Genomic DNA, 12,342 nt, shown 5'->3' on the forward strand with positions numbered 1-12,342 from the left:
GAGAGATTATGACCTGAGCTTAAGTCGGATGCTTAACCGACTGAGCCACCCAGGCGCCCCTAATTGAAATAATATTTACTTTTCTAGTACCTAGAGGTACTAGGTACAAAAATGTGTCTTTTCTCACATATGCTCTTGGTTTTGTAGTTTTACTGCTTTTTCTTTTTTTATGTTTATTTATTTATTGAGAGAGAGAGAGAGAGAGAGAGAGAGAGAGAGAGATCATGAGCTGGGGAGAGAGGGAGGAGAGGGAGAATCCCAAGCAGGATCCTAGCTCAGCGAGGAGGCTTGATCTCACTACCCTGAGATCATGACCTGAGCTGAAACCAAGAGTCTAATGCTTAACCGACTGAGTAACCCAGGTGCCCCAATTTTTATCGCTTTTCAATCACCTTATTTTTCATGTACTGATTATTGTTAAAATGTACCTATAGGCACCAAACCCTTAGCTAGCATTGGCTTTATGACTTTTGATATAGAAATGTATACTGGTACATATTGATGTGTACATTGTTGTGCTGATATATGGGGAAAACTTCTTCAGGTGCCTTTACAAGTATGTTATGGGCCCTTAAAGGAAACATAATTAATCCTGAAGTGACCTCCCTTTTTCTTCTAGATGACAAGAATAGAGACAGTTGCAACGATGGGATTCCCTCTTCCACTTTCCACAAGCCAGTCCATGTGAACCTAGAATCTGAGTCCACAAGTGTGCCAGCATAGCAGCCCTTACTCAGGTCCTTGGCCCATCTTCCAAACCAGATTCCTCCCATTCACCCTATTATATAGAAATTCTGGAGACATCACTGAACAGAGAGATGGAAGAAAAGGAGGAAAGAAAATCAATGCTTTAACAACCCATCTATCAATACATGAAGGTATAGGAATGTTTTCATGACAGTTGGAAAGGCTCTGAAGGGGTTACTTGATTACCCAGAATACTTGATTGTGCAGGCTCTAACCTTTACACAACTCACCTTTATACAAACTGCAACCTCCATGGGCCCTTCTGCACAAGGGGATCGTCATATGATTTGTCTCACCAGGTTGCTGTGAGACAATATAGGAGGATGCTTGGCCAATGACTTGTAACTCCATATATATGGATGCTAACTATTTATGACCTCCGTAACCTTGCAACATTTTAGGGGCAACAGCACAACAGACATTGTGTTTTTCATTAATTTGATAAATACCTGCTTCTTCCCTCTTCCTGAAATCCCAGTCGAGTTGCTGTGGGGGCCTTATGTTACAAGGGTGATTAACTCACTCAGGGGTGTGGGGTGGCTACAGAGCCATCTGAAGTCCCAGGGCAGCGTGGGTTGGAAGAAGGATGAACCTGGGTGTGTTAGGGAGTCCTAGTAGGAAGCAAGGCTTGTTTCAAGAATGCTTCTTGCCGGTACATACATACGTGCTTGCTAGCTGCTTGAGGACCACCTGCTGACCACAGGACTCCTCCCCTGTGCCCACATAAAGTCTGGTGTCTGGAAATCTCCCATATGGAGTCTTTGAGCATTCTGCTGGTCAGATAGTAGAAAGGAGCACCACACTAGGACTGGCTTCTACCTCTGGTTCTTTGAAGCCTCAGCCATGGGGACTCTACAAGGTGTAGGTGGAGAGGTGACCTCTTTCGGCTGATTACCTCCTTCATTGTACTGAGAATTGGGGAACATAATACCCCTAAGTCCCTCTCCCTCAGAGTCGTGCTGGAGCACTTAAAAGTAAAAGGCACCCATGGCCCCAGGGAGTGTTTGCGGGTGTGTGCGTGTGCGCGTGAGGGGCTTTTACTACTCAGCCCACTTGCCGACTTCCATCCTTCTCCACCCTCCCCTCCTAGGCCTCCTCAGTGGCCATCAGGGATCCCTACAGACATCACTTCTCCACAGGAGTGGGGTCTCAGAGCCAAAGGGTTTCTGACCTTCGCTGTAAATAAAGGTTCCTTAATGAAGATGTTACAAGTGACCAGGGCCGCAAAGGATTAACTCTCCGAAATCCAATTTACAAAGTTTTTGTAAGTCGGCCCATGGAGGGGAAGGCAGACCACTGGGTGTGGGAGGGAGCGGGCCTGGGAAACTCTGTCCAGAAAGAGGATCACACCCCACCGCCTCTCTCCTGGGGTACCGGCCGTGCCGCAGTGTCCCATTTCTCCACATCTCGGCGCCAGTCATTGCAGGGGACCCCTGGACTCCGGGCGTGCCCCCTGCAGATACCGGGCAGGCTTCGGCCAGGGCGCCCCGCTCCGACGGGGCAGAGGGACGCACTGCAGAGGGACGGCTGGGGAAGCGGGTGGGCGCAGCCAAGCGCGACCCCCGCCCCGCCGCTGCAGCGCGGGCTCACGGCCGCCCGGCTCCCACCCGGCGGTGGGGCGCCGGGGCTTGGCCGCGGTTCAGCTCGCCCGCCCGCCGCCGCCGCCGCCGCTCCCCGCCCCCCGGGTCCCTGGAGGCTCCGCGGCTGCCGGAGCGGGAGGTGGAGCCGAGCCCGCGGCAGCCGCGCAGGAGGGAAAGTTCGGCGGCGGCAGGAGCAGCAGGGGCCGGCCCGGCAGCCCGGAGGGCGCCTCGGGGTGAGTCGGATCCCCCTCCCGGGGCCGCCAGGCATGGTGCGCCGCGCGGGGGCGTCGGTGCGGCTCGCGGGTCCGCGCAGCCCCGCGCGGCTTCCTCGAGCTGCCCAGCCCGCGACCCCGGGTGGCTCGTGCTGCCGGGGGGAGACTGAGCCGCGCCCGGCCTCCAGCCGTTCCCGGCCGCGGGGGTGCTGCGGGCGCCGGCGGGGGAGGGGGTTCCGCGCCGCGGCGGGGGGCTGGGGCCAGGGCGGCTCGGCCCCGCGGAGGGCGCGGCGCCTTCAGGTGGACGCGCGAGGACGCAGAGCTGGCGACCAGGGAGGGTCCGCGGCCGCTGCGCGCCGGCGGTCACTTCGGCTTCGCCACCCTCTCTTGTGGCCTTTAGCTGTTTAATTGCTTTCTCGGGCATCTACTAAAAAAGTATCCTCACACGTGCCCGCGTGACTACTTTGCTGGTGTCGGTGTATTATTTTTGCGGTGATGGAGAGGGTGGAGGGGGCGTGCCGAGGGCGGCCGGTGGGCAGCGTGGTCTGCTGCCTGGGAGCGGGGCGGTGGGGAATGTGTTCGAGGGTCACCACGATCCGCAGGATGCCCCGAGCAAGTGTTTCTTGCGGTCAGGGGAGAGAAGCTTTTCGAGGACGTGGTCTGGGGGGTGGTGAGAGTTTTAAAGGTCCGGGAGGAGGAGGAAAGCTGTACAAAGAGAAGGCAAAGTTGTTGTTTCCGCGACACTTCCTGCACCTGCACTACCGTCAATGATTTTGAAGTTATCTTTACATCGATGAGCGAAGAAAGAGCGATGGGAGAGGAAGAGATTTTCACAGCACTGTACATGCCGAAACAGTGAGGCTTGGGAAACAGTAATGAATACTGGAGTGCTTATTTCGCAAACTCCACTCTTATTCTGATTTCAAAGCCTCGGACTATTTTTTACTTAAATGTCGTTAGACAGGTCTAGATAAAATAAAGATAATGAACTCCTCTTTCACATCGTTTTACTAGAATTTTAAACTTAATCCCACCGGATTCCTTGGATTTTGTTAACTTAGTTCATACAAGAAAGCCATAATTACTGTAGTGTTACTTGCACAATGAGGATTAATAAACCCTGTGCAGGATTAATAAGCCCTGTGCTGTCATGTTGCTAATGGGAAGGAGGGAAATCTTTCAAACTTGGAAATAGAAGCATAAAGGAAAAAAATAAAGCCTTAGTCATAAAAAGTGACTCGAATACGTGTAATAGTGCATAATACGATATGGGATCCTGTGTTGTGTTCCCAGAGAATGTCAGTTCCTGGAAAGCAAGAGATGGGCCATACCCAATAAATATTTAATAATTCCTTTGCATTGAATTACCATACTATATGTTCTCTAAATTATACAGTATTGAAATGCTTTAATTCTGTTCATCTTTGTGTTCCAAATCTCATATGTCTGCTTGCAGGCTGTATTAATGGAGTTCAAAGCAAACTCTCAAACTTTGGGATTCACCAATTTATAGTGAAGTGAACATTTGCTTTGGTATCCCAGGTACCTGGGCTCCAAACAGCCTCTCCCATTTATTAACTGTATAACCTTGGTCAAGTCACTTACTCTTTCCCAGCCATGCTTTCCTATTTTGTAAAATGCCAGCAATATTCCTCACCTTATGGAGGTGTTAGGCAGAGTGAAATAACATTTAGGAACTTGTCCCTGTGCCTGGAGCACAGTAAGTACTTTGTAAATGTTGTCTCTCCTTTGTCTTCCTTTATTTTCAGGAATCCTCAACTCTGGTATGTTTTCAACTTTTTTTTTTTTTTAATTTAAAAACCTTTCTGTGCAATCTTATTTTCCATTTGTTCATTCATTCAACCTCATTTTGCTGAACAACTTCAGATGCTCCCCTTTATGGGTGTTTGAAAATAAGAAGAACACTTTGAGGGTGGGGGTGGGCAGTACTTCAGGTTTTTACTGTTGATAAGAACCCATTGTAAGGTCGTAATATGGTGAGTTGTACTTCTCAGTCTTCATATTATTCCAGCTGTCCTCAGTGTAACATGATTACATTGAAGAGGAAGCCCTGTGCGGGCGCTCATCTCTCCTGTTTACCCTGTCTCCGTGCCTGGCTCAGTGCCTAGCAGGGTGTAAGGGCTTAATAAACATCTGTCAATTTGAACACTGAATGTAATGAAGTTAGTCTTCAGGTCACATCCCTTTTTTTTTTTTTTTTTTTTTTTTTTTTAATATATATTCCTGATGAAAGGACCTTGGGATTCTAAATGATAGCCCTACTATATTTTAAGGCTAATAGAGGTTATTAAAGAAGCAAAGCTCAGGTAGACTTTATTACCTATTGATTTTGCCCTCATGATGAAGCAGTCTTAGAAAATGGCTAAAGCCAAGTTCAAGCAGCAGCTTCACCACTAGGGGCCTCCTCTGCCTAGTGTATCACCTTGGGCGGGCGTTTATTGCTATTATTCTGTCCTTTAAGATAGCAAAGGAATTTAACTAACTTGGTTTTTGACATAGAGTACTTTATTAGAAAAGGGCAACCTTGTGTGAAAAGCATTACCAAAGTCCTGAAAAGAAATGAAAGCTATCTTGAATGATGGATTCGGTACTATTTTAGAATAACTTTAAAGGTTTAAAGGAGATTTGAGAATTGGGCTTTTTACTTTGTACATCCTTATATTCAAACATATGACTTTTAAGAAAATTTTCTAAATAAATATATGATTTTGTTAGAGCATTTTCAAGTTTTTTTAGGTATGTCTTTGATGAAGCTTATTTTTACCTTTTAATGTGTTAAATTTTTTAAAAAATGTTTTTATTTATTTTTGAGACAGAGAGAGATGGGGCACGAGCAGGGGAGGGGAAGAGAGAGAGGGAGACACAGAATCTGAAGCAGGCTCCAGGCTCCGAGCTGTCAGCACAGAGCCCGACACGGGCTCAAACTCACAGACTGCGAGATCATGACCTGAGCCGAAGTCAGACACTCAACTGTCTGAGCCACCCAGGCTCCCCTTTTAATGTGTTTAAAATTGTTTTATTTCCTAAACAGGTACTTGTAGCACTAATAATAATACAAGTTTTTCTCCAGGAATGTTATCCTGCTAGTAGGAGCTTCTCGTCTCTCTCTCTTTTATTTTTAAAGAGGCCACATTAAATTCCACCTTTAAAAAATATGTTTCATTACATTCCAAGACACATTATTGAAAGGCATCTTTCTTCTGTGAGGTTTTGAAAAGAGCTCTTATTTCAAAATTCTAATCTGAATGAAGTTAGTCATTGAGACTGTTGAACAACTCAAAGGTGTGTTGGTGTTTTTGTCAGATGTAATTTGCTATTTGGTAGAAAAAATACTGACAATGTATGTAAGCAAACATTATTACTGAAAATATTGCCATATTGTTTGCAAGTGAATAAGAGAATATTATATTCCAGGTTTTCCGTGAAATTTAATTACAGTGGCAAACTAAACACTGTTAGTCTGTAAAGTAAAATTAACAACAGTTAGAGAAGAGTTCAGAGCATTGCATTGTAGGCCCAACCTCTTGCCAAGGGATTTCTTCTCTTAGCAGGAAGTCTCTGAGTTCAAAAAATTATCAGATATCCAATTCTTTATTTTTTAAAAATTTTTCTTATTTTTAAAAATGTTTATTCACTTCTGAGAGAGAGAGAGAGAGAGAGAGAGAGATATGGAGAGAACATGAGTGGGGGAGGGGCAGAGAGAGAGAGGGAGACAGAATCCGAAGCAGGCTCCAGGCTCCAGAGCTGTCAACACAGAGCCCAATGCGTGGCTCAAACTCATGCACTGAGAGATCATGACCTGAGCCGAAGTCTGATGCTTAACTGACTAAGCCACCCAGGTGTCCCTCAGACATCAAATTCTGATTTTTATATGGTGGGATTTTAAAACAAGGCAATCTGATTTTCACTGTTTTTCCACCAAGGTCTAGATCTGGACTCTTTAGGGAATAACTTTTAGGAATAACTTTTGTGTAAAGGTCATAGATAATTTTTATTATCACTTTTCTTTAAGTGAAACACGTTTGGATTGTTTTTAGGACTCTGAGCACATCAAAAAGTTACACAGATCTCATTTGCATAAACTAATGCTTCTCCAGAACTGCAAGAGTATTGTTTTTACCCTCATACATCCAGCTGGTAAAGGTGTGGCGTCCCCTTGTCTCTCCTGCAGCTGAAGCTGGGTCTAAGCCACAATGATAGGTATATAGAGCCAGACCCAGGATGAATTTTCATTTGGGCAAGAGCCCCTGACCTGACCAAGACTGCAGTTGCTTGAGGAAATGAACATCTTTATACCTGGGAGTATTTTTAGGAACCTGCACTGGGGAGGTGCCTTCTGGAGGGACAGAAACGGCAACTGTGTGCTAGAGTTTGCAGTGGCGTATTTGGAACCCATTACTTAGTGAAACATTACTTTGCCACACAGATAATTTTTGTTGTTGTTTTTAGACAATGCAGAACCTAACATTTGGGTATCCTGGGGTCAGATATGGTACTTTCATTATCAGACACAGAGACATTTGAGTTGATGGAGAAAGAGGGAAACAGGAAGCAGGGAAGAGGTAGGTAGGAATTGTCTATTTATACCCAACAAGACAGTCTACCTTCTTTTCATGTTCCCACGTGGTCCATGGCTGCGCAGCTTAATAAGAAGTGTTGTTCACTGGTGATTTTGAGGTTTACTCATCTACTGTGTTGAGGCAGTTACTGAAATGATGATCTTCAACTTCAGGTCCTGGGTACTCCCCAAAGTGACTTTCTACTCCTGTCTCCCATTTGTTAGAAACTTGCTAACTTTAGTGTATCAGTTAATACATGTAAACACAGCTGCTGCTAGCCTGCGAGGTACCCCTTTATGGTGGACGACCCATGCCAGTGGATTGGGCTTCAGCCCCATTCACTTGCGGCTGGGCTCTCTTGTGCGGCACAGTGTATACAACTGTGTGTGATGCTCTTGTCTGGAGAAGTGGTTAGACCAGTGCCTGGCACATAGTTCATACCACTGTTGGTGGTGGTTGTTACTATTTTAGTGTTATTACCTATGGTATTGCTTGATGATCATTGTAGTTCCGCAGTAATCTGGAATAGACGATTCAGGTGAATTTAGTGCTTATAACATTTGCAGAGGTAAGTGATTCATGTCGGGTTTCTTGTTGCACTTCTGTTAGAGTTCTCCTCAGGGAATAAAATGGCTACCACTTAGGGCCACTGAACCACACAGCAGCTGCTCTGCTAAGTGTGGGCCACGAGCCTCTCATTTAATCAGCATAATCACCTTAGGAAACAGGCACTATTAGTGTTTGCATCTTACAGGTGAGGAAACTAGGGTTTGGAGAGGTGTGTTACTTGTCCTAGGTCAGTTTGTAAGTTCTCCGCCTGGGCCGGGAGCTCACATCTGCCAGGTCTGACTCTAGGACTTGAGCTCATAACCTCTGTGCCATCTTCGAGGATGTGGAGAAAGAAGAACCCTCTTGCACTGTTGATGGGAATGCAAACTGGTGCAACCACTCAGGAAACAGGGAGTTTCCTCAAAAAGTTAAAAATAGAAGTATCCTACAATCCAGCAATCACCCTACTAGTTATTTACCCAAAGGATACAAAAATACTGATTTAAAGGGGCACATGTACCCCGATGTTTATAGCAGCATTGTCTACAATAGTCAAAGGTATGGAAACACCCCAAGATTGATGAATGGATAAAGAAGATGTATATGATGGAATATTACTCAACCATAAAAAAGAATCAAAGAATGAAATCTTGCCATTTGCAACAACGTGGATGGATGTAGAGAATATTATGCTAAGTGAAATAAATCAGAAAAAGGCAAATACCAGCTGATTTCACTCATATGTGGCATTTAAGAAACAAAACAAATGAGCAAAGGGAAAAAAAAAAGAGAGGAAAACCGAGTGACAGTTTATTAACTCTAGAGAACAAATTGATGGTTAACAGAGGGGAGGTGGGTGGGCGGAGATGGGTGAATAGGCAATGGAGATTAAGTAGTACACTGTGATGGGCACTGGGTGATGTAAGGGAGTGTTGAATCACTGTACACCCGAAACTAATATTACACTGTATGTTAACTAACTGGAATTTAAGTAAAAGCTTAGAAAACCTCTGTGCCGTCTTGTCTGGCATGAGTACTCAGTGAATTGGCAGTCCAGAAAACATCTTAGTGTTCTGAGGGTTAACAAAACACGAAAACTTTGATTTTCCTTAGATTGTTGTACTTATATCTACTTCTGGGCATGACAGAGCAAGATGACAAATGAATTTTTATCAGGAAGTCTACTTCAGCACTTTTTATTTATAGATTTTTATGTGTAGCTTTTTCTTGGAGCTCAAAATACAATACAATGTGGTACAACTTATTTCTGTACGACATTTAACTTCTTATCAAGGCACTTTGCGGGCTTCTTGTAAGCAGAATATATGAATAAAATCAAGTGTGTGGGTTGCAGAATATTAAAGTGTGAAGGCTGGAATCAACCATTCATGCATTCATCCAACACATATTTATTATTCCCCTCTTAGCTGAAGGCACTCTGCTGGACACTACAGAAATGGCAAGTTGTGGAAGATCTCATTAGGGAGGAAAGCATTTGAGCCTTAGGAGCTGGGCAATCCCGGGGTTTGAATCCCAGCTCCACCACTGACTGACTGGGGCTCCTGGTCCCATCATTGAACATCCCTGAGGCTTAGTTTGTTTGTGTGCCTAGTGAGGTTAATAATAATATCTTATAGGCTGTTGCAAGAATAAAAGGAGCTGTAAAGGGAAAGAGCAAAGCCACCAGACATAGTAGGTGCTACGGATAGCGGCACTCTTCCCGTCCTTCCTTCATATATGTCTCTTTTCGCCCTCTCCCTTCTCTCTCCTCCGGCCTCCTGCCTTAGAGGGCGTGTGGAAGAGATGAAAATATCTACATTCAAGGTAGGCTGTGATGAATTCTTCTAAAATGTCAATTTCTGGTTCTCCCTCTTGAGGCCTGGGACAGACCTGGTGTTGGGTGATCCGTGAGCTGGTGCCAGTGTAGGATTCGTGTCACCCTGGATTGCCACCCAGGCTGGCCAGAAGGGTATGAATTCAGGAGGCAAAGGCAGCTCGGAGCCCAGGATAAGGGCCTATGGTTTAGAATACGGTTGGGATCCAAGGGGTGTGTGTGAGGCTATTTTGAGGAGTAGCTGAGAACTCAGGTCTCATGAAAACTGGAACAACCCAGAAATGAAATTGGAGGTGGGCTGCATAGAAAGGGTCTGGGATCTAGATAGAGAGCAAGGCAAAAACATGAGCAGCTTATTCTTGAGGGACACCTGGTTGAGTCACGTGGCTTTAGGCTGGGTGGGCTCTGATGAAGAGCTAGGAAGAGGTCTGCAGCCTGTCTGCATCCCCACGTTGGTGCATTGCCTATTAGATGCCTCTAGCTCCTTGGTCTCCTACTGCAGGGTTTTTCCAAAAGCAGTGCATCTTCTTTTAGCAAGGAGCTAAGTAAAAATTATTAGTTGTTGCCAGTTCTCCTCCAGGTCTTTGAGAGGTAGCTGGAACCACAGGAAAATAAGCTGTTCTTTTGGTTCCCAGTCCGAGATTTGGTTACATACACCCAGATCTGTTTCACAGAAAGGCAGGGAGCCAGGTCCATGGGGCCCAGGATAGAGTCCTGTTGGCATTTCTGTAGAGTGGGCTGTGTTGTAAGATCAGGGAGTGTTTTTAGAGAGATGTTCCTAGTGGTTTTATGGTAATGAGCCACCTTGTTTGGTGTCCAGGGCAGATGCTGTGTGCGGTAGGGAGGGAATGCGGGTTTTACAAAATCATTACAGTTTGCAATGTCTGCCTCAGCCAGGGAGCAGGAGGCCTTGACTCATTATTTATTATGTGTTGGCACATAAGCATAAACCAGTCCTTCTGTGAATAAGCAAACAGAACCTGCCCAGGTGCAAAAGAAGCTTGATTCAGGGTTTTTTAAAAATGCAAAACATTTAGAAACAGTATTGAATTGGGGAACAGTTTGTTAAAAGCAAGTTACTGTAACTTTCAAAAGCCCATTTTGTAGAATTAATAGAGCGTCTTGAAATGAAATGACCAAGCAAACTTAAAAAAAAAAACAAGCGGGGCGCCTGGGTGGTGCAGTCAGTTCAACTTCCGACTTTGGCTCAGATCGTGATCTCCTGGTTTCTGAGTCAAGCCCCACGTAGGGCTCTGTGCTGACAGTTCAGAGCCTGGAGCCTGCTTCGGATTCTGTGTCTCATTCTCTCTCTGCACCCCCGCCCCCCCGCTTGTGCTCTGTTTCTCTCAAAAATAAATAAATGTAAAAAAAGTATTAAAAAAAAACAAGAGAAGGATAGCTTGGTGGGAAGAAGAATAGTACCTGAAATGAAATCCAAGTTAGTTCATATGGTTCTTGGGAAGATTAGGGGAATGAATGTGTACACTGAGCCCTTGAATAAGTGAGAAAATGCAGGAGACAGTGAACTGCATAAGGAAGCAACACTTCAACGAATGGGTTTGGCCATTGGAGTCCATTCACCCAGCCTCACAGCTCCACTCTCTCTTAACTATGTGATCTTGGGCAACTTACTTAATTCTTTTTTTTTTTAATATTTATTTTTGAGAGAGAGAGGGGGCGGGGGGAGACACAGAGTCTGGAGTGGGCTCCAGGCTCTGAGCTGTCAGCCCAGAGCCTGATGCAGGGCTTGAACTCACAACTGCCAGATCATGACCTGAGCCGAAGTCAGATGCTTAACTGAGCCACCCAGGTGCCCCAACTTACTTAATTCTTTAGATCCTACTTTTCTCATCTATAAAATGAGGGTAGGGGCGCCTGGGTGGCGCAGTCGGTTAAGCGTCCGACTTCAGCCAGGTCACGATCTCACGGTCCATGAGTTCGAGCCCCGCGTCGGGCTCTGGGCTGATGGCTCGGAGCCTGGAGCCTGTTTCCGATTCTGTGTCTCCCTCTCTCTCTGTCCCTCCCCCGTTCATGCTCTGTCTCTCTCTGTCCCAAAAATAAAATAAACGTTGAAAAAAAAATTAAAAAAAAAAATAAATAAAATGAGGGTAATAGTTCTTATCTTACTGGATGGTGTGCTTATTGGATTGATTTAGATAACGTATGTAAACTGCTTAGCATATGGTAATAAATCATACACATCAGCTGTTATTACTACACGAACACACAGGAAGGAAGCACGGAAGAGAAAACAAGGATCAAGGAGCATTTGGAAGGCTAGAAGGAGCATTCTGTATTTGCCATGGACCCTGAATTTCTTTTTTTAATTTTTTTTAATTAAAAAAAAATTTTTTTTAATATATGAAATTTATTGTCAAATTGGTTTCCATACAACACCCAGTGCTCATCCCAAAAGGTGCCCTCCTCAATACCCATCACCCACCCTCCCCTCCCTCCCACCCCCCATCAACCCTCAGTTTGTTCTCAGTTTTTAACAGTCTCTTATGCTTTGGCTCTCTCCCACTCTAACCTCTTTTTTTTTTTTTTTCCTTCCCCTCCCCCATGGGTTTCTGTTAAGTTTTTCAGGATCCACATAAGAGTGAAACCATATGGTATCTGTCTTTCTCTGTATGGCTTATTTCACTTAGCATCACACTCTCCAGGTCCATCCACGTTGCTACAAAAGGCCATATTTCATTCTTTCTCATTGCCACGTAGTATTCCATTGTGTATATAAACCACAATTTCTTTATCCATTCATCAGTTGATGGACATTTAGGCTCTTTCCATAATTTGGCTATTGTTGAGAGTGCTGCTATAAACATTGGGGTACAAGTGCC

General features: G+C 45.1%; 1 protein-coding gene across 2 annotated transcripts in view; it reads left to right on the forward strand.

Moving 5' to 3' along the window:
* Nucleotides 1–2,471: 2,471 nt before the first annotated feature.
* Nucleotides 2,472–12,342, forward strand: part of CSGALNACT1 (chondroitin sulfate N-acetylgalactosaminyltransferase 1) — a 341,653-nt gene continuing 331,782 nt past the window's right edge. For both annotated transcript variants that reach the window (XM_049632468.1, XM_049632469.1), the window contains exon 1: nt 2,472–2,560. The gene's annotated coding sequence lies outside the window, so the exon portion shown is untranslated. The remainder of the gene's footprint in view (nt 2,561–12,342) is intronic.

This window comes from Panthera uncia, chromosome B1 (assembly GCF_023721935.1).
Source record: "Panthera uncia isolate 11264 chromosome B1, Puncia_PCG_1.0, whole genome shotgun sequence".
NCBI lineage: Eukaryota > Metazoa > Chordata > Mammalia > Carnivora > Felidae > Panthera > Panthera uncia.